Below are 27971 nucleotides of genomic sequence, written 5' to 3'. Positions count from 1 at the left end.
CTATGGAGCTAGAGTTATTTGATGAGAAGAGGATGGACAATCACTTGTGATAGTGACCTCGTCTGTCTTAGATTTGGTAGCTCTAGCACCAAGGTATGCTTGGAGGGGTTTGAATGATTCCAAGAATTGAGGATTTTCAGAGATGTAAAGAAGATAGAAATATTCCATCGAGGAATTCCTGATCAATTTCATATTTAGGAAATCGTTACACAAGATTACAAAAGCATGTGTGAAATTGCTCAATGGATTCATCAAGTTCTTTGAGTAATTCCAAAAAAAATTATTGAGTGCTTTACGATTAAAATGATTGAAAGCACAGTCTATCTCTACAATAAACTGAGTGAGAGAGTGAATAGAATTATCGGGTAGCGTGGCACACCATAATAGTGGGTGCCCTCTAAGCATGTATACAAACAGCGAGCAAGTCAAGTAATCTTCATGTATTTTACACTTGTGACATGTAACTATAATGGCCATTCTGTGTTCAATCCAAGCCATTCCGCCTTTACCTTCATATGTGTGTTGTGACAAGGAATTCCAGAGCTCCTCCGAGATTTCAAAGTCGTTTCCATAAGACATACACTTTAGAGGAAGAATTTTGTGGGTAGTCATGATATGTATGCGAAGATTCAAAACATATTGTGAGGAATCAGCTTGTCATCTGGCCCTCCTTCTAGTGCCAAAAATGTTGATGGTGCTAGACCCACTAAAATTTAGGGGATCTCCCTAGTGTGAAGTCTCAACTAGACCTCACATCATTTAGTGTAGGAGTCCCATCTGGTATGATGGCCTGGTTGCCATTATCTTAAAGATATGCCTTAGCTCTTGCTTGTCAGCACATGAGAGTGGTATACTTAGTCTTCAAACAACGAGGTTTGTATGCTTGGTGAGTGCTTAGTGTAACTTGTGTCTAAGTTCTTTCACTACAGAGGGAGAGGGTGAGAGCGAGTCTCAATTCAAAAGGGAATAGTTCCAAATTTGTTAGAGACACACAACACTACACGACATGCACAACTTCTGATGGAGCAGTCCACATGGATGTGGCAATCACAAACATAAAGTGAATAGATAGCATGTAAAACACCCAGCGGAATAGTCCAAACGAGTGTGACATAACAAGTTTACAAGAATGAATGTGTCGAGTGTCCGGCGGAATAGTACATATGGGTGAGACAAAGTTAACAACAGATACAACACATTTCCAACAACATATGCACTAAAACAACCAAAATAGTTCAACTATCTTAGTACAGGTTAAAGCAACATTTATTACAAGTGTCCAAAGAATAGTCTTACAAAAGAATACAATACATTGTTGGCCTGTCAAAAGGCTTATGAATTAAGCGAAAATTCCAAGACACATACGTACACTATACATCACTAACCCCAATAATAGGGCATTGGAGCCACTACTCACTCCTCAAAGAAAATACTACAGACTCTTAAGCCTATGTGGGAGGAACCAAGGTGAAAAGTCCTTTGCATGTATAAATGATGGGTATATATAGCCAAGGGTGAAACTAACCCTTGTGACTGTTTGACTTCCCTTATGACTGTTCGACTTACATGACTCTCTAACTTCATCAACCAGTCTCTTGGACTTCCACGTTACATTACATTGATTACACAAATATGATCCAAAGTGGTGATGTGGCCGAGGCGACCCATGACACAACTCGACATGACATTGCTAGTATGCACATGCTGGTTGTGATGTTCGTGTCAAGATTTTGTGCTTCTGAGTGATGAGTGTGCTCGTGGTGTACCATAACTTCACCTCTGCATGGCAAAGTGTGTAGAGTCTTCAATGGTCTTAGTGTTTTCTTGATGGTTCATGCATGCACATGTGTCTACTTCACTTGATACTTGGTATGCTTCATGTGTTCATCCAACCACAAGCAAGTCTTCTAACATGTTCTCCTTGTTCATCTCATTCGTCTTCGTGCCATGTCTCATCCATGTTCCTATTTCTGCAATCATTCATGACAAGACGACATCAAATCCATAAATACCCTAGTCTACCATGATGCATTGTCTTTTGTTTCCATGTACAAGTGACTGGGAGAGAGGACAAGGCTCTAAAACATCGTAGATCACATGTCAGACCAGGATGTGAGACTCCGAGACATTATCGGGAAAAATTGCACAAAGGTCACTGAGAGGCTGGGTTGAGTAGTCCAGGACAACAGTGACATCTGTAGGATCTTTCTCAGTTGGGAGGCATAATTGTGTGGTTTTTCTGGGGAAGGCAGTGCAGGCAGCAGGAGGCACTGGTAGTGAAAACTACACAAAATTCTAGAGGAGACCAGGATCGGGCTGCGAGATCCTGCTGGCCAAAACTACGCAAATCTGGGAGGCAGTGATGTAGGACATGTCTGTGCAATTTCTAAGCTGAGCGAAGAGTCAGGTAGTAGGTGGTCTGTCCATGAAAAATGCGTAATTTTCAGGAGTAGTAGCAAGAAGGCTAGTAGCGGTTTGACTAACAGAACTGCGCAATTTCCAAAGACAGTGCAGTAAAAGGCAGCGGGTGTCTGTCCCTCTTGTTTGTGCAATTTCTAGAGGGAATGCAAGCAGGTAGTATGACATATTTAGCACAATTTTTGGGAGGAATGTAGCCCTGGATCACTACCCAAGTCAACTTCTTTGGTAGACCAACAAGAGGATTGGTGGACAGGCTTGCGGGAAACACAGATTGAGATAACTTCTTGATCAACTTTTGTGCCATTCTAGGTGACAATCAGCCGGGTTGATTCCATAATTATGTAGCGTATACTTCCTGGAGGGTAGCCTCAAGCTCTGCGTAGTTCTAGGCAACAATGCTTGGTCATTGAGGGGTGATACTACGTAGTGTAGCTCAGTGGAGGTCCGGCCGATGGAGGGTGGTCTAGTCGACATACTTTCGAAAAAAATGGCTAAGTGTGTGAGAGAGTGAACTCATGTATATGTGACCTTTTGAAAAAACACTCAACATGACTTGATGACAATACACTTCAACCAATAAGACAACATATTCTCAGTGTGACTGACTATGGGACTGTCTAATGGTGAAAGCGACAAGTGCGACACTTCAGACAGACGTTCGGACGACTGTGGTGACACTCACACGACAGTGCTTACAACATTGTGTGTGAGTGCGATGGGTGTTTACATATGGAACACAACTCATACACAAAACTTCAACATCACTAGAAGAAGGTTGCAAGCAAGACATAGCAATCAACATGTTGAAGACGACAGTTGGTCAAATAAGCGAAAAGGAAGGAAGAAATATCGATGAAACACATGAAATGAACTTTTGGTGTTTGCACACAAGAATTTTACTGAAGACATAATGACAAGCAGTCTTGTAAACTCAACTAAGAGATGTACTTTGAAAGGTTTTCTTTACTTACCATACTTACCCTCAATATGATCATGCATCCAACGGAGTTGCATGTGGTCCTGAAATTTACCATCACTTAGTCTCTTGGTCCTTCTCCTCAACTCCTTGGGGGTGATCTTAGCATGTCACCTTTTCCCTTAGTCATTGAGATATATATCAACACAGTTTCAGTGGGCAATGGTTACTACCAGTGAGGAAGCCTTAGGAGGCCCAACTGCACAGTTTCTGAATGCAAGACAGACAAGGTAGCTTAGAAAACACTGCAATTTTGAGGCACAGGACACTGCTATGAAATGGGGTGCTGGGAGGACACATCTGTGCAATTTCTAAGTGCAATGAAGCCTGGGAAGCTTGGATGAAATAATGCGCACTTTTTGATGACAGTGGATTCTGGCTGGGGAAGGACACTAGGGGAAACCACTACGCAATTTTGGATGCCAAGGGACCTGGGGTCTCTGTACACTACAGATTTTCAGTAGGAAAGGGAGGAATCTTGATGGTTGTAGAAGAAAATTGCACAGTTTCAGGAAGGTGGATGAGGCTAGGTTGCGCAGGAAAATGGCTAAGTTTGAGATCAGTGAAACAGATGTAAACCTTGATATGACTCAACTATGATCACACACGAACACCTTGTTATACAACGTAGACCATCCAAAATGTATAAAACATATTGTTCTTGATGCAACAACCTTTGTGACAAGGGTGCGTGAAGTGAGTGTGAAACATGTCTATGTGATGGTGACAACTCATGTGCACATGCTTTCCCTTGAAGAAAAACAACATTTCCTTTGACCAAAGATGACACATGCTACATAAAGATGAGAACATGAACAACACTTAAGATCAAGGAGGGGAAGCTTGATATTATCAGGTTACAAACAAGTGACTAAGGACCAAATGATCACAGGATCCAAGGTAGTCTATGAAATTTGCATGCGAGCCAAAATTTGGAGGGTGGTCGTAGCTATTACAACATTGGCAACACACTGGTAGAATTCTAGCTCTCTGTATGGACCTTTTTTCGTGAAAAGCGAGTCTAACCCTTCTGGAAGTATTGTTCAATTATTTGATTATGATGGCTTCCACACTAGCTTGTGCGAAAGATGTAGTCCCTAACATTCTCTTAATCGGTCAGCACACATTCTAAGCTAAGTCAACTTGGTTGTTTCGATTGGGGATGAGGGGTATATTGATGCACAAGTAATATAACTGTTAGAGTTTAAGTTTCATCTCTAGTATTTCTCCGCTACCAATAGTCCTTGACAATACCCTGACGAAGTCATGAAGGAACACAAGTATCACTCCGCTTCCAGTGATCTTGGTTAGTACCCTGACAGAGTTATTTGTATCACCTCTTTGTGCAGGTAGCCTTTCTCTTCTTTCACCTTATTCATTTTTCATGATTTATTTTCAAATAACTTTGCATAGTCACTTATTTACTTTATAGGCAAAAGAGGGATCCCGACTTATTGAGAGTAGAAGAGGTTTTTCCTTCAGAGAAGTATGTTATATATACCTTTGACATACTTGTTAAGGTTATCCCCCTCATCTTACTCTAATTGACTGAGCTGACAAGGGTTAACCCAAAAGAACTGATTAGAGTAGGTGGTACTAGTTAACAGTGCAAGCGTTGTGTTTTCACCAAGACTCACTCTGAACAAAACGTATCTTCCATAAAGGCATTATCAACTGAGGACAACAAACTCTTCATAAAGAGAGAGGACAATAGATAAATAGATGTTGATAGTTGTACAAGTCCTCTTAGATTTCCCTAGCTTGTCTCGAGATCCAACATGACTTCATGGGAGGCTAACCTACAGGTGCAAGCAACCAAAGAAAGAAAAATACAAAAGTAGAAGTAAAGTGAAAGCAAAACAAGTGAGAAAATAAAGAAGGCAAGAGAACCAAACCAACAAAGCAAGCAAAGGAAACATGAAAACCATGAAGAAAACCAAAGCAAGAAAGCAAACACTATTCCTACTCTTACGCTAAACAGTGCATGGGCCTACACACATAAAGGGATATTTCTAGTGCAACCACTAGCGCATTGGCAGGCCCATGCTGGCGAAGTCATGAAAAATATGCATGTAAACCAGTGAACAAGAAATATTTATCAACTAATACCAACATGCTCCGAGTTCTAAAACATCCACAGAAAATAACAGAGTGAATTCACAAGTAAAAATTCTGCAGACCTAACATGGTGTTGTGACACACTACATGCAAATGATAAGGATGAAGACTCTCTTGACTATGACATACAAGAAAACATGATAAAGAGAGACAACTTACACCTTGCAAGTGTGCTTGCTGTGTACGATTCCTCCAATGCATGAGTGATGGGATCATGTGATTCAGGTGGAGGAAGTGAAATTTGTGTATTGGATTGATCTTCAATGCATACATATGAGTGATGAGGAGTCTTGGGTGTTTCAATTTTTTTTTATTCAAAGTGGAACTAACCTCATGATAGCGAGGGCTTGACATAACTATCAGCTCAGGTTGAAGTCCCTCGACATCCTACGGGGTTTCCACTTTGTTAATAGATAGATCGTCGGGGACCAATGGCTTAGGAAGATTAATAGTGAGTGAATCAACATCATGTTTCAATGAAGAAGTACATAGATCAATATTTAGTGGAGATGTGACACTCTATTCAATTTTTAAAGATGCACAATTGAGGTTACCCTTACTTTGTTGACTCTAGATGTCGAGAGGATTTCAATAATTCTAAACATAAACATGTTTATCACTTGAAAAGAAAAAGAGGGGGGACACCAAATTTTAGTATATGTTGAAATTTTGGGGTTGTTGTAGCAACTACAATAGAACCTAGGTCAATTTTCACTTACATAACTTTACATACCAAGGGAGTTCCAATTGAGCTACCCTAGGGGAGCTTCTCAACATATTTGTGTTGTCGAAATTTGAGCTTACCAATTTTTTTTTCTTTGTGTACATCAATGCAAAAGATTTGTTTTTCTACTCCTAGATCTTCCATGTCAAAGATACTATCCATTTGAGCCTTCAACCTATTGATCTCATCCATGATTTTACTCGCAACAATAATATTGTCAACATATAAGACTAAGATAATGAATATACCATTCAAACTTTTGAAGTAAACACAATGGTCATACTCAATTTTAGTATAACTCTAGCTCATCATGAAGGATTCAAAATTCTTGTACCATTTCCTAAGAGATTTCTTTAGGACATACAGTGACTTCTTGAGCTTGAATACTAACCTTTTTTTACGATATTGAACATAAATTTTTTGTTTTTCCATGTATATATCTTTATCCAAATATCCATGTAAAAATGTTGTTTTAACATCTAGTTTTCCAACTCCAAATCAACTAAAACAACTAGTGGAAACACAATAAAAAAATGTACAACGTAACAACTATTGAAAATATTTCATGGTGTTAGGTAGACTAATCCCTCTTGTAGACAAGATAGATCTCCCTAGACCTCAGAGAAATCTAGTAACAAACAAGAAGGATCGGTTACCTTTCCCTAGCTTACGATTGACTGAAACAAACAATATGAGAGAGGTCACTTACCATTTAATAGAAATGCCTAATGAAGTCCCTTTTAGTGCCTTCAACCATTAACTTCTCCTTGATGCTTTAGAGATCATTCTATCACTTCCCACAACTTCTCCATGATGTCTTGAAGGAGATCTGTATAGACATAAACACACACAGGAAAAAAGCATCTACTAGATAGAATGAAATATAAATGAACTAATTAACTCAACATATATCATAAATTGAATAAATGAGAAATCATAACCTATGTGAGTAATCAAGGAATCCCACAAATAATATCAAAGAAGACATAATTGGGAAAGAACAATTGCTTTTATATGAATAAAATGGAGAACAAACTTGCAACCTGAAAGCCTTAATGTTACCAGCCTCTTCTCACAATATCCAACCCTCTCCTTGAATGAATAACCTCTAAGCTTTATTTCTGCAGCATAATCCTACCTTCAATGTTCCTCCCCAATCCTCATGCATGTGTTAGCTTTATAGGCCAAAATGAGGAAGTCTGAGATCCATTTCCCAAGGGATGAGATCCACAATTTGCGGGATAGGGGTTCCACAAAGAGAGAGAAGTAGCTCCATGATGGGAGGGATCATGGCTGAATAAGCATCCATTCGAATCTTGTTAGTTGGGAAATATTTGACTAACAAGGCTTCTATACTTTACTTTTTATTTTTACTTGCATTAAGTCATGTGTGTAGGCCATAGTGTCAGACAGAGCACACTTCTGTGCAATTTCTAATGGAATCTTCTACGTATGCACAGAAATGGACTAGGGAACTATGCACAAAGCCAAAAATAGGTTTTTAAGCATTGGGATCCATAAATTTCTTTCTCTTTGGGATAGTTTAGGTTCTAAATTTGTATAGGGATTCCTTGGAACACATTGATGGATAGCGAAAGATCCAAATCTATGGTCATTTATCTAATGTGACAAAATGACCTGTAACAGATTGCCCCCTAAAGTGCAAAGTCACAAAATATGTTTGATTACTGTAGCGCTTTATCATGCCAAGGTTGTTATAGACATTTTTGTGCCTGACAGCTATAAGCATGAAATGTCCATAAATCAAGGGATCCTAAGTCCCTAAAAGTGTTGTTCCAACTCCTAAAGAAACAAGGTCAACAAATTACAGCTTCTCCCAGAAGTTCTCCACCCAAAACTGCTCAGAACTAGTCAAATCAGGATCATTTCAGCTGCTCCACTAGCTAGCTGCGTTGCAAAGCACCCAAATACACTGGCTAGGTGCATTGCAACGCACTTGAATGCACTACCAGGGTGTGTTGAGCGGGAAATTACAAGTGGCAGAGTCATTCCACGAGGTGGAGAGACAATGGAAGCTTCCAGAATATTCTCCAATGACACTTACCTCACTGAATTCGACCAGTGATGAGTAAGAGGCTCTCAGTCTCCAAGTGGAAGCAAGAACTGACAAAGAGAGGCCACTAATCAATTCATGATCGTACTCATCGTCTTTGCATACATCTATATATGGATCCCTCACCAAGAGATCCAGGAGGCTGGAATTTTGTACATTGCAGAGAATTGCTATTGGTTTTGAGATAGATATCATAGTATTGGGTGATTTATGCTTTGTTGGAGGTGAAGAGGGGATTCTATGCTGGGAGGTTGATGCTGGATCAGGAATCATCGGTTGTAACTCCTCCTGGATCTTCTTGTTTTATCAATAAAACTATTTGAGTTTCTCCTACATGCTTGTATATCATTGATGTTTGTTATATTTGTATGTTTAGCTTAAATCTGATCCTAAGCATTTTATGAACATAAATCCATGTCTTTGTGTAGTTTCCTTCTTCTGTGATCTTGCAGGAACTTGGTGACGCTGGGCAAGTAAGGGAGCAGGTAGCTGGAAGCTGTCAAAGAGGAGAGAGATTGGATCAAAGGACTAGCGCAAGACACAGGTTGGTTCATCCTATTCCTCTTCGTTTATAGTTCATAAAGGAGAATACAAGAGTAGTTTTCCTTGTTTGTTTCTGAGGTCACTGTCACACCTCAGTGGGATAGGGCCGTTCTGAATAGACACTTTTCCCGATAACAAAATGGCGACTCCACTAGGGATCGTGTCTAGTTAGTTTGTTTGTGTTTCTGTTGTTGTTTGTTTCATAAACTTAGAAGTAGCGAATCGAACTGCATTTGCCATTAACAAATGCAAAGTAGACATCTGCTACTTCAATCCATTCACTGGATCTGTTTATGATCTGAACATCTGATTCACAAATGATTTGATTACCCTTTGTGATAGCTCTTAAACCTCTTTTAAATCAACCCTCTGATTGTGCATTACTGATTGCTTTTACCCGGCCAAAAACCATAGATTAAACTGCAAACTGTGACCCAGAACCCGGATAGAATTCTCGTTTCTGCCCCAGCGCAAGTGCTGTGAAGAGTTCCTGCATTTCAGTGCAGTTCCCGAGAGGGCAACCTGCGTTGCAATCCAGTTTCTCTGTGTACCAGGTGCGTTGATCAGCTTAGCCCTGTGCAACTGAGGTTCTTTGCTCATTTTTTCCAGTTTTGCCTATGATTTTTGCAGCCTGTGATCAGTGTGTGTGTCTGTTTAAAAGCCCCTTTTCTTTGCCTTAATTCCGCCTCAATTGTATAAAAGAAACTGTATTTGTTTTTTGTGTGTTTGTTACGTCATTTACAGTTTCCCATTGCAAAAGTAGAATAGTCATACCGTCGTCCTTTGATTTAGATCTGTCATAAGTGTCGATTTTGATCTTAGGAGAAAGTTTATTTGCTGTTGACAGTTGATTATGCTTTTACTTTTGCCTTTGGCTTGAATTTGTGAATTTCTAGTGTCGAAACAAGTGTTTACTTCAAAATCATAAAGTGTCGTAATCGTCTCTACCTTTTGATTTTGAAAAGAAGCTTGTTTGTGTTTTTCACTTGAAAGCGAATTCAAATTTGTACAACAACTTTCTTTTTAGGCATCAATATTAAGAAAGTGAAAAACAAATACATGCACATGTGCATTTTCATATTGACAGTCTGTTTGGCTTGATTTAGGAAAAGTGCATTTACAGTGTGCTCTTCGCTCTTTGAGAAAAGATTGTGTCTTTCTTTTCCCCTTGTAACTAGGATTTTCATTGCTGAAAAGAGATAAAAGCTTGCTTATCATCTTTAGATTTCATTTTAGGAATTACATCTACATCTCGTGGTGAACCCAAAAGGCAAACTTCATAAGAAAGATCAACCTAAAATAAATTCAATGAACTTAACAACGCTTTGTAACTTAACGCACAACATTTAGAGGTCTAGGCTAGAGACGTATTCCGGCGTCATAAAGCCTGGTAACTGTTGTCCTCACTGATGGTTGGGTGATTCCTCCACTTTGAGACGATAAGTGCCAATACGGACTTGTGCTCCCACGTACCGTCGAGTATATATTGGGAGACCCCTATAGGCATAAAACCTTTATCCATAGGAAGCCGTGTTGGCCGCCCTACTGATCGCAATGCACCGAACACAGCATTCGGGAAGATTGACTGCCGTACCGTAAAAAGTATTCTGCAGTTTTGCGATTGGTTTGGTACTCCCTCTACCTAGACCTCCAGAGCAGTCCCTTTCGTTCCTTTTCAGACTCCTTAACGGAAAAGGTCCATCTGAGCACTTGTCACTTCAGGCTCATTAAAAATCGAAGGAGACTAGAGTCATATTTTGTTTTTTCTCGACTCTTAAAAACTGAAAAAACAAGTTGTGTCAAAGCGTGTTAAAATTTATTTTAAACGGAATATTCATACCCTCTTCCTACGTTGATCTTTGGGTTGAGAAAATGGAGCCTACCAACCAAGGAATTCCCCTTAGTGGAAATCCTAGTCCCTTCTCCTCTTGGGGAGATGTTGGTGCGCCCCATATGGCCACATTGTCGCTTCCAGGACTGACAATTGGCTTGCCAGTATGGCTCTTCTCAACCAATGTCGTTCAGAACACCACTATTCCTGAACAATCAAATCAGCAATTAGACAAGTCCAGAGTTACCCACCAGCCTTCTACTTCCTCTAATTCTTCCTCTCCTCCTTCCTCTTCGCTTGACGGGACTGGTAAAGCTAAAAGCCAAGTTCCTAAGGAGAAGAAGGAAAAGAAGAAGAAAGAGAAAAAGAAGAAGGAGCCAAAGGCGAATGGGGGAAAACGAGTGTCGTCCAATGAAAATCCACACACAGCACCGACCAGGCCTAAATCGCCATGTGTCATTTGCAGAGGAGACCACTTTCACAGAGATTGTCCTTGCATCCCCTGGATACTAAGGGACTGGTCTCCTTGTTTGCACAATCCGGTGTCATCAACCTTTGGAGATCATGTTGAAAGCACACTATCAACTAGTGAAAGTGAAGCCCCAGGACAAAAAGGGAAAGCTAGATTTCCTTGTAAACTGTGCGAAGGTGACCATGCCCTCCACCGTTGTCCCTTCTTAGGCGAAGCTAAAAGAGTTTTGGATGATCGTCCGGTTTCACCATTACGACTTCCTCCTGGATATAAAAAACTCTTGCCGAGTCTGTCACTAGTTGAGAACCTAGCTGGCCCGCTCAAGTGGTCGGCTGAAGCGTCTATCATTGAAGATAAACCAACTGAATCCATACCAGACGAAAGTCAAAAGGTCGAGGTGGCAGTTGACCCGGTCTTGCCTTCAGAGGTTTTATCTTCGGATGATACAGTCACTGAAGAGAACAAGGATGACACCATCCAAATTCTCTTCATCAACACAGACTCCGACGAACATGGGGGCAATCCACCCATTCCTTTACCGCAGGAAGGAAGTTCGTCAGAGCCATACCCGGCCGTCTACTCGGTCCCACCTCCAAGCAACCTAGTTGTCTCCTTCGATTGGAATCAACTAGGCAGACCCCGCCTACCAGCAAGTGTACCATTCCGAATTATCATTCAAATATATAGAATGGTCATGGCTGGTACCATCATAGATGAGGGGGCTTCTGTGAGTATCCTTTCCTCTATTGCTTGGAAAGCGCTTGGTTCGCCATCGCTGTTGCCTGAAATGAGAAATCTGACGGGCTTTGATAAAGGAACCAGTCGACCTTTAGGGATCCTTCCCGATGTGCCCATAACATTGAGAGGGAAGACAGTTCGCATGAACGTCATGGTCGTTCAAGGACCCTTGGATTATAACCTACTCCTTGGACGAGACTATATTTATTGCATGGGAGCCATTGTCTCCTCACTCTTTAGAGTAATGTGTTTTCCGCACGAAGGAAGAGTGGTCAAGCTCGTGGACCAGCTTTCATTTCCCGGATCACGCATAGCAAATAGTCATATACCATCCCTGAATGGTCTCTTCACGCAAGAAATGTCTCAATCCCCAGTCCGTCCTCCCGATGAGTGCGAGTAATTCGGAGGGATATGACTGAAACCCAGGGGGCATGCATCCTAGTCTGCTTAGGCAGGAAAACTTCGGGTATAGAGTAGGTTTCCGCGGGAGAATATGACTAGTCTGTACCCCGTCCGTGATTGGAAGAGGGGTTATTCTAGAATAAGATTCTCGTGTCAAAGTTATGTGAGTTGACAGAACTGAGTCAGTCGCCTTTGTTTATCTCGGTAGACATCGCCGAAGAAGTGTTTTGTTCGCACCACGAATAGAACAATCTTTGGGTAACCTGTAAGAGGTAGGCCTCTCCCGATAGAACAAATGTTTTGTCTGCAAATTGAGGGGTAACCTTGAAACCATATTTTATACCTGGGGGCATGCAAACCTTTTGGCATGCAAGAGAAAGAGCGATTATTTATCTGTTTTTTGGATTAGTCATTTCCTAACTTGCATAAAGAAAGGATGTGGGGCAAAAATATAAAAGTTGCCATTTTTATATGAGACATTCTTATCATATGACTGGATTAATCGAGCAGTTTTAGCGCATAGTTCAAGCTCCTTAAAAAATAAACATAAGTCCGAGCAAGTGTTTCCACCCGCGTTTAAGCTCGTTAAAAAATGAACTATCCCCCCGGTAAATAACCACCGTGAATGAAGCATTTCCAGCCATTAAAGCCTTGGTCGTGTTTGCATCGTCACCTCCACTTTTCCATTGGCCGATCATTCACCTCCATTTGATTGTTTACCCATTTTGAGGAACAGCTGCGAAGAGTGATTTCACTAGCCATCCTTGTGACATTGCCATGATTGGAAAATTTCAAACCTTACTTGGAATCAGCTGCTACCCATTTTATCACTCGTTCCTCAAAAGACGAGTCTTCTTTAAGCTCTTTTCATCTGACTCGTAAAATATGAAAAGATTGCCAAGTTTTGGCCTTCCAGCTCATTAAAGCGACCAGAAGTGCTATCCCTCCTCTAGATTTTAATATTTTTGGACCTGAGGGATTATTGCACAAAAAGATCGAGCACTTGTTTTGTTCGGCTCGTTAAAACTATCGAAAACTCATCCCTTCTGTATTGTTTTATACTTTTTCGGACTTAAGGGATTAGATGACGAAAAAGGAACTTTGGAGTTACCTTTACGTACCTTTTTAGACTCTCTAAAAATGAAAAGGACCGAGTTATCTTTGTCGTTAGACTCGTTAAAAAGATCAATAGCGACAAACTTGTCTTTAGGCGAGAACGAGTTTCACTATCGCTAGGCTCGTTAAAACATAGCGATGGGTTTGCCCGAAGGGAAAATTATAGAACAAGCATATGTTATCCTCCTCAAGCTTGACAAAAATAAAGAGGTACTGGTCAGCAATGACTGGGGAAAATTGGGAAGAAAACTCAAAGAAACTTTATTGGTAGCAAGTCGCTCTCGAACATGACACTTCCACTCCGTGCCTGAGTCGGGTTGGGTTGTTTCATTCACCGGTCACATCACCATGGTCACGCCATACCATCCACATTTGGGGTAAATGCTACCAATCCATCACATAAGTGTCGCCGACATGTTCAAGAGAAGTCATCTAGAGAAGTCACCCGTGTCCCATCCACTACCATACATTATACTTCATTCTTTCATGACCGCCACCCTGAACCATATATCATCAGATCGTTTTCACCTCCATCAAAATCATTTGCTCCGTTCCGTGTCATTGATGTGGGATTCATTAAGGCCCTCCTTTGATGGATTGCTTCTTGTCGACATCAGCTCATTATCCAAGAAGTTGATCTAGGAACACCCCATTCAGTACTTTGAAGCTTGCATGCCTCAATGGCAAGTTTCTCACTTCCGGCGACAGGTATACATCAATGACCTTCGACCGAAAGATTTTGCGTGGTGTTCGACGCCAAGTCCTTTATTCACACCACGTGAATTGTACTGCAGTACCTTGAGGGTCATTATCATTATTGGTGATTCCTCTCGCGCTTGTTAACAGTTTACATCATTGACTGGTAATCAAGCAATGTCTTTCCTTGTTCGACATCAAAACATTTCTCACATGGATCGACTTGTACTTCGAGTGAAGATCGGACGAGATTGAAGACCCCGGATCTAGTTTCATCCATCCGGGCTGTGATATATATTCAGGAAAAATAAAGACATTGAAATGTACATCATTGCAGCACAGATAATCATCCTACCAAAAGGATGATGACTTCGTCAGAATCATCAGTCTACCATCAGACGATTGTCTGTCCTATGTACATGAAAATGAATTTATAAAGCTGAGCATGGGAATGCCCGCCTCATCTAGATCATGAAAACAGTATGAAGATAATGTATTGTATTGTATCTTATTACAGGTCTCCTCCCAGCATTGAAAGAACTTCGGATCCTCCTAATAAAGCATTTCACCCGATAAACGACCTCATACTTTAGGGGGCAACTGTTATAGACATTTTTGTGCCTGACAGCTATAAGCATGAAATGTCCATAAACCAAGGGATCCTAAGTCCCTAAAAGTGTTGTTCCAGCTCCTAAAGAAACAAGGTCAACAAATTACAACTTCTCCCAGAAGTTCTCCACCAGAAACTACTCAGAACTAGTCAAATCAGAATCATTTCAGCTGCTCCACTAGCTAGCTGCGTTGCAAAGCACCCAAATACACTGGCTAGGTGCATTGCAACGCACTTGAATGCACTACCAGGGTGCGTTGAGTGGGAAATGACAAGTGGCAGAGTCTTTCCACGAGGTGGAGAGACAATGGAAGCTTCCAGAATCTTCTCCAATGACACTTGCCTCACTAAATTCGACCAGTGATGAGTAAGAGGCTCTCAGTCTCCAAGTGGAAGCAAGAACTGACAGAGAGAGGCCACTAATCAATTCATGAGCTGACTCATCCTCTTTGCATACATCTATATATGGATCGCTCACCAAGAGATCCAGGAGGCTGGAATTTTGTACATTGCAGAGAATTGCTGTTGGTTTTGAGATAGATATCATAGTATTGGGTGATTTATGCTTTGTTGGAGGTGAAGAGGGGATTCTATGCTGGGAGGTTGATGCTGGATCAGGAATCATCGGTTGTAACTCCTCCTGGATCTTCTTGTTTTATCAATAAAACTATTTGAGTTTCTCCTACATGCTTGTATATCATTGATGTTTGTTATATTTGTATGTTTAGCTTAAATCTGATCCTAATCTTTTTATGAACATAAATCCATGTCTTTGTGTAGTTTCCTTCTTCTGTGATCTTGCAGGAACTTGGTGACGCTGGGCAAGTAAGGGAGCAGGTAGCTGGAAGCTGTCAAAGAGGAGAGAGATTGGATCAAAGGACTAGCGCAAGACACAGGTTGGTTCATCCTATTCCTCTTCGTTTATAGTTCATAAAGGAGAATACAAGAGTAGTTTTCCTTGTTTGTTTCTGAGGTCACTGTCACACCTCAGTGGGATAGGGTCGTTCTGAATAGACACTTTTCCCGATAACAAAGGTTCGGGTTAGAGACTAGAGTCGGAGACATGAAACAATAAATCAAATATTACAATGCACTATATATAATCATCACTGAGGTAGGCATTCCTATACTCATAAGATAAATGTCTCAAAGAGCAAGTACACAAATACATATGAATATCCATGCCAATAGACGACATAGTATGGATGCAACCATCAACGAATCTATGTTTACAATGATGAATATTTAAAACCTCCATGTAGCTTGGATGGATGAAACTATATCTAAGGTCTTGATCTCTATCTCTCGATCCGTAGTACAAATCCATATATATAACTCTAACATATCATATATGTAACAATAGCATCTCATATATATAACTCTAACATCTCATATATATAATAAAATACCAAATAAGATTGCAGAAAATAAGAAAAGCCAAGGATCTTGCTAGTTGAGACTCCAAGATAAATATCACACTATGTGGCACTCACAATACTAAGACCATAGAATGAGACTCCAAGATAAGCATAGACTGCTCCCATAGTGGTAAGATTCCAAGATAAGCATAGAATGACCCCACAGTGCTAAGATTCCAAGATAAGCATAGAATGACCCATATTGGATCTTTGAACTTGTTAGAAAAGGCCATCAAACCATTCAATCTTGAAATGTGCACATTGAAGCCTAAACGTTAAAGGTTTGATTTTGAGAGTTTTCACATGTTTTCTTTAGTGTTGATATGATGGTTATGTAGGTTTTAACCCCGTACAGAAATTAACTGCAAACGAATTCTTAAAACAAAAAAATAAGCAATGGTGAGAACATAAAACAAATATACACAGATATTTTCCACTGGATCCCAAAACCAAGACTACTAGATTGATTTTTCATTATATTCCTTTCAACGTTACAATACATATATATACATGATGAAGCATTCATAAACCCTAATCCATAACCCTGGATTAGAACATAATCGTAGTTCCATTTATCGAATCTATATAATACCATGGGAAAAAAACCCATGGGTAGGTCTTCCCAGCTGTTGTAGTGTTTTCTTCTCAAAGATGAACGAAAAGAACCCACTTAAGACTGTGGATGACAAACAGTCTCAACAATATAAATGGTTGCTAAACATTGTAGATCTGTAGGAACTGATAGCAACAAAACCTGCCAAAGTCCTGATCTATGCCACAATCATAGTTAAACAGCAAAAAGAAATAGTAATAACTCCAATCATCCAATGGAAACCAAATATACAAAAAATAGATTTTATTATAATACATGTGAATGGAACAAATACATGGTACCAGTCCCCCTCTATGGGATGAGTTCTTGGCTATCCTCAAACATCTTAAACTTTTTGATAGAGTCTCTCTCCTCTATAATGTGTGAACCCAAGAAATGGAATGTTTGAGCTCAATGGGAACTCAAATGGAAGAAAAATGGTGGTGGACAATGAAAATAATCAATGTTATAGCAGTGAGCGCAACAATGAGAATAATCAAAAGTGAATAATGAATGGAAAACCCTTCTATTTATAACAAAATATTGAGTTATCCTCGGATAATGAGCAATAATAAAATATTATTAACCCCATTCTTGGAATAACCACTTGGAATATTTTATTATATTTGGTTAGGAGGGAAAAAGTATTTAAACTTTTATTTAGAAATAATAAATAAATAAATGATTTATTTATCATCTCAAGGAATTAGTTAAGGAATAATAAACAAATAATGATTTATTTAATTATTCCTAAGGGATTTAGTCAAATTTGACAAGAAATAATAATTAATTATTCCTAGAGAAAAATAAGATAATTAATATATCTGTTGATTTTTCATAATTGGGTCAAATAGGACAAGGAATAATAACTGAACAATGGTTTAATTAATTATTCCTAGAAGAAAATCAAATAAATAATGATTTATTTAATTATTCTTCATGGGTTTAATTATAAATTACTTAACAAAGGTGGTTTATTAAGTAATTTCTCATAGTGAAAGCAATTTTACTATGGAAAAATTGGCTTTACACGGTGTACTTCGAGCCATCTAGTAAATTAGGATAGATGATCAATTTTTTGGTGATAACAGATTACCCCCCAACATACAAGTGTTAGGATCAAAACATATGACGGAAGTATGTTGTAAGTACACAATTACTAGACAACACAGTGGAGTTAGAGAGAGAGAGAGAGGACAATAAAGCTGAAGTGAAAAAGGATAGGGACAGAGAGGGCGAAACTAATGCAAGTCTTCTTTTATGTTGTGGTATCGGGCCTCAATGAGGTGGGGGAGGCATACCCATACCCTTCGAGATAACTTAGTACAAAAATAATGGTGCGCCCATAAACATAAAACTGAGGAATGAAGTACATGATGAATGGTACATGACATGCTGGCATAATAGAGCCAAAAATTAATACAATGTATCCCATATACATAATGCAGCTGGAAAAACATAAGCCAGGAATTAATACTATAATATCTAAGTACATGATATATAATGGTCCTTCCCTAAAAAAATGGGTGGGAGGGAGGGTAGAACAACCAGAGAAGCCTTATTGAATAGGGAAGGGCTCTGCAAAACTGAATGGATCATCTGAAGGAGATGTGTATTCTATGAACACTACGATCGGTAGGAACCAAACCCATCAACTCTGTGGAACTGCATTTGAGGCTGTAGCATAATAGGAATGCATTCGGGCATGTGGGGGGATACCTAAAGGGCCACCCCCTCATGAGGTCTGAAACATCTCACACACACCTAGGTATCACTAGTACAATCTGCGACATCACTCGACCATCAAGTGTATGAATCACGAACATGAAATGACCTAGTAAAAGGGCAATAATGAGTCCCTCTACTTGATCTCAGGCACCGAACAAGAATGGAAGCTGGAACCAAGATACACCACCCTCTATGTCGTTCTTTTGGAATAAATGAGTTGATGTCGACAGAATAGGGCCCACGATAGATGAGGCAATGAGGATCCTCAACTAAGGCATGAGAGAAAATATTAATGTGATTGATGGACTGACACCAGGGACAATAGAAAATGTGGGACTGAGGGACAAACATACGACTTCCCTTTTCAGAGCATAAAGTGCAATATTGACCTGGCAGCAATTGACTCAACTCTAGAGGGGATGGGGGATAGTATGACTGGAGGCCAAAATGGGCAACACTTGATGAACGATATGCAAAAATGGATGGAATATTGTGACATGATATAATGGGATACGCCATAGACTCCATGGATGCAAGGGTGACTCATCGTGGATGCTTTGAACAAGGGTGACTTGATGACGTTGCCGCACAGAATAGGCCCAGTGGGGACCATCAAAACATGAGTAAATGATGGTTACTCATGATAAAAATCGACACATGGTATGACAAGTATTAAGAGAAGGTGGACCTCAAAGTACAAGTGTCTCTTTATGAAAAAATTCAATTTTGAGAGGCGACGAAGTGACCCTTCTTGGAAAAATGACTTCCTAGTGAAGTGTCAAATAATAAAAAATGATGAACACCCATTATATTACTTGATGAGATATTTCCAACGGTGTTGATGGTTCGTCGAACTGAGCTACGGTCTGGTCGTAATGGGCGACAGAAAAATTGTGGATTTTTCTATGAAAGGACATTTTCCCTCCAATTTGAATTCATTTTCTAAGTGAGTTTTGGTGAATTTGGATAGGAGGAAGAGGCCCTAAATCTTGTGGAGATCATAGTAGACAATTGACTGTGAGAATCAAGATCTACGACTTTCAGGTAAGTGGCCTTACTTATCTCTTCAATTTCAGTGGTTTATTTCCTGATTTTTCGCACACATCATCTCCCTCGTAGACCCCTGCTCCTATTTATGGTCGCATCACAGTTTTTGGGCCGAGAAGTGTGATCTGGCTCACAGGAAACATGTGAAAACCTTTGAGCTCGCAGTTTCTGGTCAGAAAACTGTGATTTGGGGCTAAAAAGACGGGTGGTATGCTGGCCTAGTGGGGGTTGTAGGTTGATCAGTGAAGACCAGTGTTTTCTTCTCTGAACTAACAATACATGTGGTGTTTTGCAAGCATGGTAGAGCTAAAAATAAACTGGTGTGAACAAGACTTGGATACCCTTCGATCCAAGATTCAGAGGGATCAAGGGGTTCGAGGGGCATTGGCTCATTATGGGGTTCTCAAGTTGGTAGAGAACCCATTGATGAGGGCAGGTGAGCCCTTGCTATCGAGAATTGTGAGCTATTGGGATCTAGACCAGGAGGTATTCATAGTGCAAGGGCACAAGATTGAGCTCACATTACAAGATATTTATTTCTTGACTGGATTGCCTCCCCTCGGAGTAGTGGGGGATATTCATCTGGTGTTGCCTTGTGGGAGGAACATTACTGATTTTGTGGGGTGCCATTGTCCATAGGATGTTCATGTCAAGGGCATGACTATCCTGATTGGTGATCTAGACCGGCTAGAGACACGGGCTGTTGCCACAGCTGTGCTACAGGTCTTGGGTAGCCAGGCATTCCACCACATTACTGGTGGGTAGATGATGTTGGTTGAGAGTGTTTTGGTCGAGACCTATTATGGGTGGGACTAGATGATGTTGTCGTTGGTGAAACGAAAGTTAAGTCTATGTAGGAGGCAGGTGAACCGTGACTTTGTTGTGTGCATTCTTCTTTGAGAAGATACCCACCATCTGTCCTCATGTACAGAACTGAGATGGGGGCCCACAGGAGCCTAGGATGTGTCATTGGGGGAAGCTATTGCAGAGAGGAGGAGGAGGGGGAGTCGAATGGGTGTTTTGACCCGATTTGTTTTGCACATTGGGATCATATGCCCTTCTACATTGACGATTACCCTTATAGCGGGATGAACTATCAGGGAGATCCTGACTTGCCGCTTCCGCCTGAGTGAGCGTGGGGACCAAATGGTAAGTGTTAAGTTAATATTTTTATGGTGAATTTCATATTTTTATCACAAGTATATGGGGTTGAGTGTAAAATATGTGGTATGTAGACATAGCACTGGTCAAATAGGAAGGATATGTAGGACGAGCCGCAACACCTGGGGTTGCAGATCAGGGAACATCGTCATCACGTCAGGGTCCAGAAGAGAGTGTGCTACTCGCTGATCTACATCGTAGATGTGAGGTACTATTGACCGAAGTTTCAGAGTGCATATGGCATGAGTTAGACAATCGATACACAAATGAGTGTACTGGTCTTCCCTCAGAGTGGCAAGGTATCATGTGGTGCATGACGATGGTTGGTTAAGCAGTATGCGATCTATGTGCAGGTGGAGTAGAGCCTTTAGTGCGGGATCTGCTAGACAATGACTAGATGTAGGGATATTTGGGTCCCTTTAATTTTGATTTTTGTAAAATGCTATGTCTGATGTATTTAGAGCTATTGGCTCCAAACACTTATATGATGCATAATGTGATTATGAATTTTTATATGACAATGATGGTTCACCATGTTTTATTTTTATGGTTGTCTTCTGTGGTATACATGTGATAAATGCCAATCTAGAATGTTATTTGCAATGGTATCTACATAGTTATTTTGGGCACTAGGAACATGAATGAAAGTAATGGTTTCAAATTCACGTACGAACAACTTAAATCATAGGTATTTTCTAAATAGGACTTGGTTATGTACATGATATACACAATTCAATTGCATGACAAGTAGCAAGGAATCTAAACAAACATGAAGATGAAGGATGCGATGAGCGAGGGCATCGATTAACAAACCTATCACTGCATCATATTTGGCTTGGTTATTGGTGGCAGATCCAATGCACACGCCATTTGAAAGGAAAAAAATATGCAAGGGGGTAAAAATGCCCTAGGCTACTGAGGCTAGATTCCTGGAGAATTGATTCGCATTGTCAGCATGATAGATATATGGTGTGGATGATGTATCCATCTGAGAGGTGTAAAAGACAACAGATGAGATGATGCAACCTACCTAACTTCATGACAGAAATAATGACACGCAAATCAAAGGGATATGCTATGAGTGACATTTCTTGAGGTAAAGTGCATTGGGAGAATTAGGAAGGAGATGGCCTTCAAAATCTTCCAAAATCTATGGCCCCTTACCTAAGTGCAAGGGTAATTGGGGGTAAACATAACTTCTATGATGTCCTCATCAGAATGGAAGATGGGTGGCTAGGAGGAAGACTGACTACATGATGTGGCAACGATATCTAGTGTATAAACCTAAGAAATAAGGTTCACATACACATCATCTGGAATGGTAGACAACGAGCTAGTAGATGGAGGATCTATGGATTTTGAGACCTGAGATTATGTTGAAAGGGGTTTGATAGAAGCACGTGTAAAATCCTCAGAAATTTTTTCCTACGAGGAACTCAAGGATGACGACAAGTAAAGGATATGGCATGTGGCATCCATCATCTCGATCTCGAGGGGAGGGATCATGATGGTGGGACCAGAGTTCCGTTGTTATGGTTTATTAGTGGTACCATAATCCATAGGTAGAGGAGTAGGCATTCCACTGCGAGTGGCCTCTTATTTGTGAAGAACTTCAATGAAATCATGAAATTCATTGAGACGAGGGCATCAATGGTAATAGTGACCATGATGATCACACAAGGCACAAGGGTGATTTGTGCGTAACGTTCTGAGTTTCTTGGGTGGACCCGGCAAGGTAACATGAACTTCAAGGATATTTGACTCAAGGAACATTTCATGAACCAAAGGTTTAAGATGAGGAAGCTTAGGACAATTATTGGTGGCGTGCCCAACAACTTTACACGAAGGTGACGACTTTGGAGCCTTAGGGGTTGGAGGATGTTGGGGAGCCTTGTCCTTTGGTTTTTTCCTTTTAGCTTTGCCCCCCTATCTGGATTCTTGCACAGCAAGAGTGGGTTCATGTTGAGGTTGTGATGGAACTGAAGCAGTGCTAGGGGCCGTAGGGACTAGTTGAACGAGCTCAAAGCATGATAAGTTATTAGATGACCAGGAAAAATTATTGGAGGGGGATCGATGTACCCTATTGGGATCCCCAAAGTCATGTTAGGAAGGACCAATGAAGCCATGATAGGGACATCAAATAATCCCAGAGGGGGGAATAACAAAGGTATATGGCCTATAGGGTAATGTCCCCATAGAATAGCTCCTGGATGGTTGAGACCTGGAGGAACAGTTCTTGTTCGAAACATAGGAGAGGCACCCACAAACGAAGGAGTTCCTAGGGGGGTGGATCCAAAGGGCTTAGCTGGGATAGCAATAGTAGGGTTTTGAGGAGCTAGCTATTGATCATATGTACTAGACTGCTTGATAGCATCCCGTGACGCTTGTAACGTATAAACACTCATAGAGTTAGGCTCTGAGATGAGAGGGGGAGGACTAGGGAAATCACCCAACAATGAGGAATATTTGTAGGCTCTAGGTTGAACACTGGTGAGAGGAGTTGAAGACTGCTTATCTGACATGGATGAGATAATGGACTCGAGGGAGGTCATGGATGGCAGCTCGTAGTAGGTCAACTGATCGATGGTAACGATCTTTCCTTAATGGGGGAAGCACATCTTGTGGAAAATTGTAGATGCAATGATTGACATGGAATATGTGCAACTAAAACCTAAAATAATGTTGTAATCCAAAGGGGCATCAATAACCTCAATGCCGACATGGACAGTCTTTCCCACAAGGGTCACTGGATAGTTGCGGTACATGCCAAGAGGCTGGGAGGAGTGTCTGTCCCAAGCACGCAAAGTGATGGTGGAGGGGGACAACTTAGGTGACTTAAGTTTTTTCCAAATGGTAGTGGACATCACACAGGTGGATGCACCTTCATCAATAATGCATCGAGAGATGATGGCATTACAGACTCAGACTGGTATCTGGAAAGAAATGGATGAAGGTAATGGGGGATGTTCTAATCTATCAACTGGGAAGACAATCAAATGGCCATCAGGAGGATCTAGTATGCCCAAAGCAATTAGTAGATATTTATTTTGAGATGGGCATGACTAGAGTACTTCCAGCGTCGACATGGCGGCAGGTGGTTGTGCCAAGTCATCTACTATACTGTATGTATGGGTATCTCGGTTAGAAGTCGCATTACGACGTAATGGTCCCATGGGGATCTGAGGAATGGCCTCAACTTTAGGTTGAGGGATATGTAGTAGACCATTTGGGGTTGTAATATACTCAACAGGTGCTTTGGTTTTGGACTCAGTGGTGGATGAAGTTGATGGCTTGTCATATTGACACAACCGATTTTACAGGTTGATATCGAATAGATTAACCTCATTAGAATTCATCATAAGGATCTGGTAGTCACCAGGACCAGAATGTTGGGGGGGATAGGCTACTTGACCTATCTGAGTTTGAGCAGCAACAAATCCTTGCTAAGGGAAAGGATTTGTAAGCATTACCGGTTGAGATGGCGCGGGATTCTGAGTCAATTGCTGGATGGGCGGTTAACTTCTAGAAGTTGTTTGAGCTTCCATCATCTAGCGCATCTGGGGTAAGAGAGGACACTCATGTGTATAATGGCCATGTACAACACAACATTCACAAGGCTTGTTCATATGAATAGCCTCGTTTTTCTTGGGCTGACTGCCCTGTTGCTGGTTGTTAGTGTTAGGCTTGTTCCCCCGGGGTTCACTAGGTTGATTACCTTGATTACCCGGGTTACCCTTGTTACCCTTATCCTTATTATTTTTCTTCAAATTTTGGGAATTGGTCATACTCTACTGCACAAACACTTGACCCTGAGAAGGTGGTGGCTACTGGGGCCGAGGATGCATGGGAGGGTGTGACGCTAATTCTTGAGGGGTTAGAGCGCTCGTGTAGGTTTTAACCTCGTACAAAAATTACTTGCATAAGAATTCTAAGAATAGAAAATAAACAATGCAAGAGCATAACACATAAAACACATATACATAGATATTTTCCCCTGGATCCCAAAACTGGGACAACCAGCTTGATTTTTCATTATTGTTATAGACATTTTTGTGCCTCGCAGCATGGAGCATGAAATGTCAATAATTACAGGGATCCTCAGTCCCTAAACATGTTGTTCTTACCCCTAAAAGAACAAGGTCATCAAACCGCAGCACTTCCAATCAGTTCTCCACCTGAAAACACTTCAAAACATGCTAATTTTGGATCATGTCAGCTGCTCCACTGAGCATCTGCGCTGGAATGCAACTGCTCCTCCTTGTACCTGCGCTGGAAGTCAAATCTAATGAAGGCTACCTGCGCTGGGCGAGATTTGCCAAGTGGCACAGTCATTCTGCAAGGTGTCAATTGCCCAGGAAGCTTCCAAACTGACACTTGGTTCATGAGATTCGCCCTGTGATGAGTAAGAGGTACTTGATCACCATGTGTAAGCAAGGATCTCCAAGTGGACTCAAGAACTGAAGATTAACTGAAGAGGGAGAGGACACTAGTCAGCTCTATGCCAGCCTCAAGCTGACTCATCCTCTCTTCTTCTCTCCTATATATAGGGCTCTTCTATGAGGTCTAGGGAGGCTGGAATTTTGTGTAAAGTAAGGAGGTGCTGTTGGTTTACAGTTAGAGCTATTGGGTGATTGTTTTACTAGAGGTGAAGAGGAGAGTTCTTGCTACTGGGGAGGTGCTGCTGGATTGGAGCCATCATTGGTTGTAACCTTCTCAGAACCCTGTTACTTCTATCAATAAAGTTTTGCATGTTCTCCTATATACTTGTATTGCATTGATGTATTGTATTTACATGTATATTTGATTCACTCTAATCCATGCATCAGTTATGAGTACATGTATCTTGTAGTTTCCTCTCTTGTTCTGTGCAGGATCTGTGTGTAGCTGGACCGGCAAAGAGAGCAAGGAGCTGGGAACAAGAGACAAAGAGAGAGGATAAGGATCGACTAAGCGAAAGACACCAGGTTGGTTAATCTTTTCTTCCTTCTCTCTGTACTTTCATAAACGAAAATATCAAAGCTTTACTTTCAGTTGTTGCTAAAGACTGTCACCTTTAGAGTAGGGATAGGGTCATCCGAGTCGGATACTTTTCCCCACAACAAACTGGCGACTCCGCTGGGGATCCTAGTATCTTGTTGGTGTTTGTAGTATTTTTCTATTCATTTCTTGAAGAAAAGAGTACCAAATCGAAAAGCTTTTGACTATATCAAAAGCGAAGTAGAGGGACTGTTACTCTTGCTCATTTGCTGAGCAAATTCAAGATTTGAAGAGCTTATCTACAAAAGACTCTTTACTCTTTGTGATAGATCTTCATCCTCTTGATCATCCCTTAGCCTGTACTTGACCTATAGCTTTTTATTTCAGCAAAAACAGTGCATTTTTGAGCTTTTTATGACCCGGAAAACTTTGTAGACGCAACTCTCGTGTCCCAGAGCAGGCTGTCCACAGGCAGTCTGCATTACAGCGCAGGTGCTCCCTTCGGGAACTACGCTGAGAGTCAAACTGACAGACCAGAGCCTGCGCTGGTCCAGTTAGCCATTGTCTTGCTCAGTTTTCCCATTATGTCTTGGCCCTGTTTTCACTGATTTTTTGCTGATTGCTTGCTGGTCATTGTATTTGCTGTAAACTCTTCTCCTTGACATTATTCCGCCTCAGTTGTGTGATGAAACTGTGAATGTTCTTTCAGTATTTCTTGTTTCAGTTACAGTTTCCCATTGTGAAAAGCGAACCAGTATAGTTGTGACCTCTTAGATCCTGAACTGTAAAAGTGTCTTTGTGGTCTTAAGAGCTAGTTTTATTACTGTTCATGGCTGTTTGAGTTTGTTTGTTTTTCACTTTATGGTTTGAATCTATACATTTCCAGTGTTTAAACAAGTCGATCATAAGGTGTCGTTTTGATTTTGGACAAGCTTGTTTATTTCTACTTGAAATTAGACTCAAAATCATACAACAGTTTCCTTTCTGTCTTACATCAACATTAAGGGAAAAGAAAAGAAATACATGCATCTTGCATTTGCATTTTTTGATAAGTTTGCGTGATTGATCTAGGAGAAAGTGCATTAGTTTGTGCTTTATGCTCTGTGTGGAAAGATTATGTTTTTCTCTCCCCTCAGTAGTTAGGATTTTCAAAGCTAAAAAGATTGTAAAGCTTGCTTATCATTTTAGCTGCATTTAGGAATTTGTACCAATACATCTCGTGGTGATCCTGAAAGACAAACTGCTAAACAAGATCAACTTAAAATATATTGAATGAATCTAAAAATGCTTTGTAACATAACGCTCACAATAGAGGTCTAGGTAGAGACGTGTTCCGGCGTCGTTAAACGTAGTGACTGTCGATCTCTACGAAGGTGGGTGATTCCTCCTGAGGGACGATAGCACTAATACGGACTTGTGCTCCCGCGTACCGTCGCGTATATTGGGAGACCCCTATAGGCATTTATCCTTTATCCTTAGGAAGCCGTGTCGGCCGCCCTACTGATCGCGATGCATTGAACACAGCATTCACGAAGATCGACCACCCGTACCGTAAAACGTATTCTGTGGTTTCGCGAAAGGTTTGGCACACCCTCTACCTAGATCTCCAGAGCAGTTTCTTTTGGCCTTTTTCAAACTCTATAACTGAAAAAGTCCAATCGAGCATTTGTCACTTCGGGCTCGTTAATAAATCGAAGGCGACTAGAGTCATCTTTAGCTTTTTCTCGACTCTTTAAAACTGAAAAAGCAAGTTGTGTCTAAAGCGTCGTTATAAAATTTATTTTAAGCGGAATAATCATCACCCTTCCCTCGTTGATCTTCGAAGTTAGTCCACCACAAGTGGAAGTTCCTGTAGAATCGCTAAGAAATCTTTTGGATAGACTAGATATGTCTGAACAACCGTCGACATCTAGGACTGTGTCGTCCGACACAGCTGCAGCAGAGCCTCCTGCTGCTACTCCAACGATGTTCGCTGGTATACCATCTATCCCGGCAAATTGTCAACAACAAGCCGGAGTCCAATCAGGGACAACGACATGGTTAGTTCCTATTTCTTCATCCGGATTATCATCTGGTATTTCTTATGTTGAAACTCGCCAAATTGATCCATTTGGAGGTCAATCTGGGCAATCGATCCCCTTGAGTTCCGGATTGATACCATATGGGGGACAGTATGCCCTTTCATTACCTCCTCCGGGAGGATGCCCATCCATGAGTTCACAACAAAGTTCAGGTCAAACTGGAATTACATCCAGCGGTTGGGTACCAATACTGCCTCAACAACCAGGAGTTGTATATTCTATGCAACCAGTCCGCCCTGAGTCGAA

The sequence above is a fragment of the Pinus tabuliformis genome, chromosome 2_1 (assembly GCF_031772625.1).
Source record: "Pinus tabuliformis cultivar Carrire ecotype Pingquan chromosome 2_1, CPIR1, whole genome shotgun sequence".
Classification (NCBI taxonomy): Eukaryota; Viridiplantae; Streptophyta; class Pinopsida; order Pinales; family Pinaceae; genus Pinus; species Pinus tabuliformis.
Note: the sequence above shows the minus strand (reverse complement) of the source record.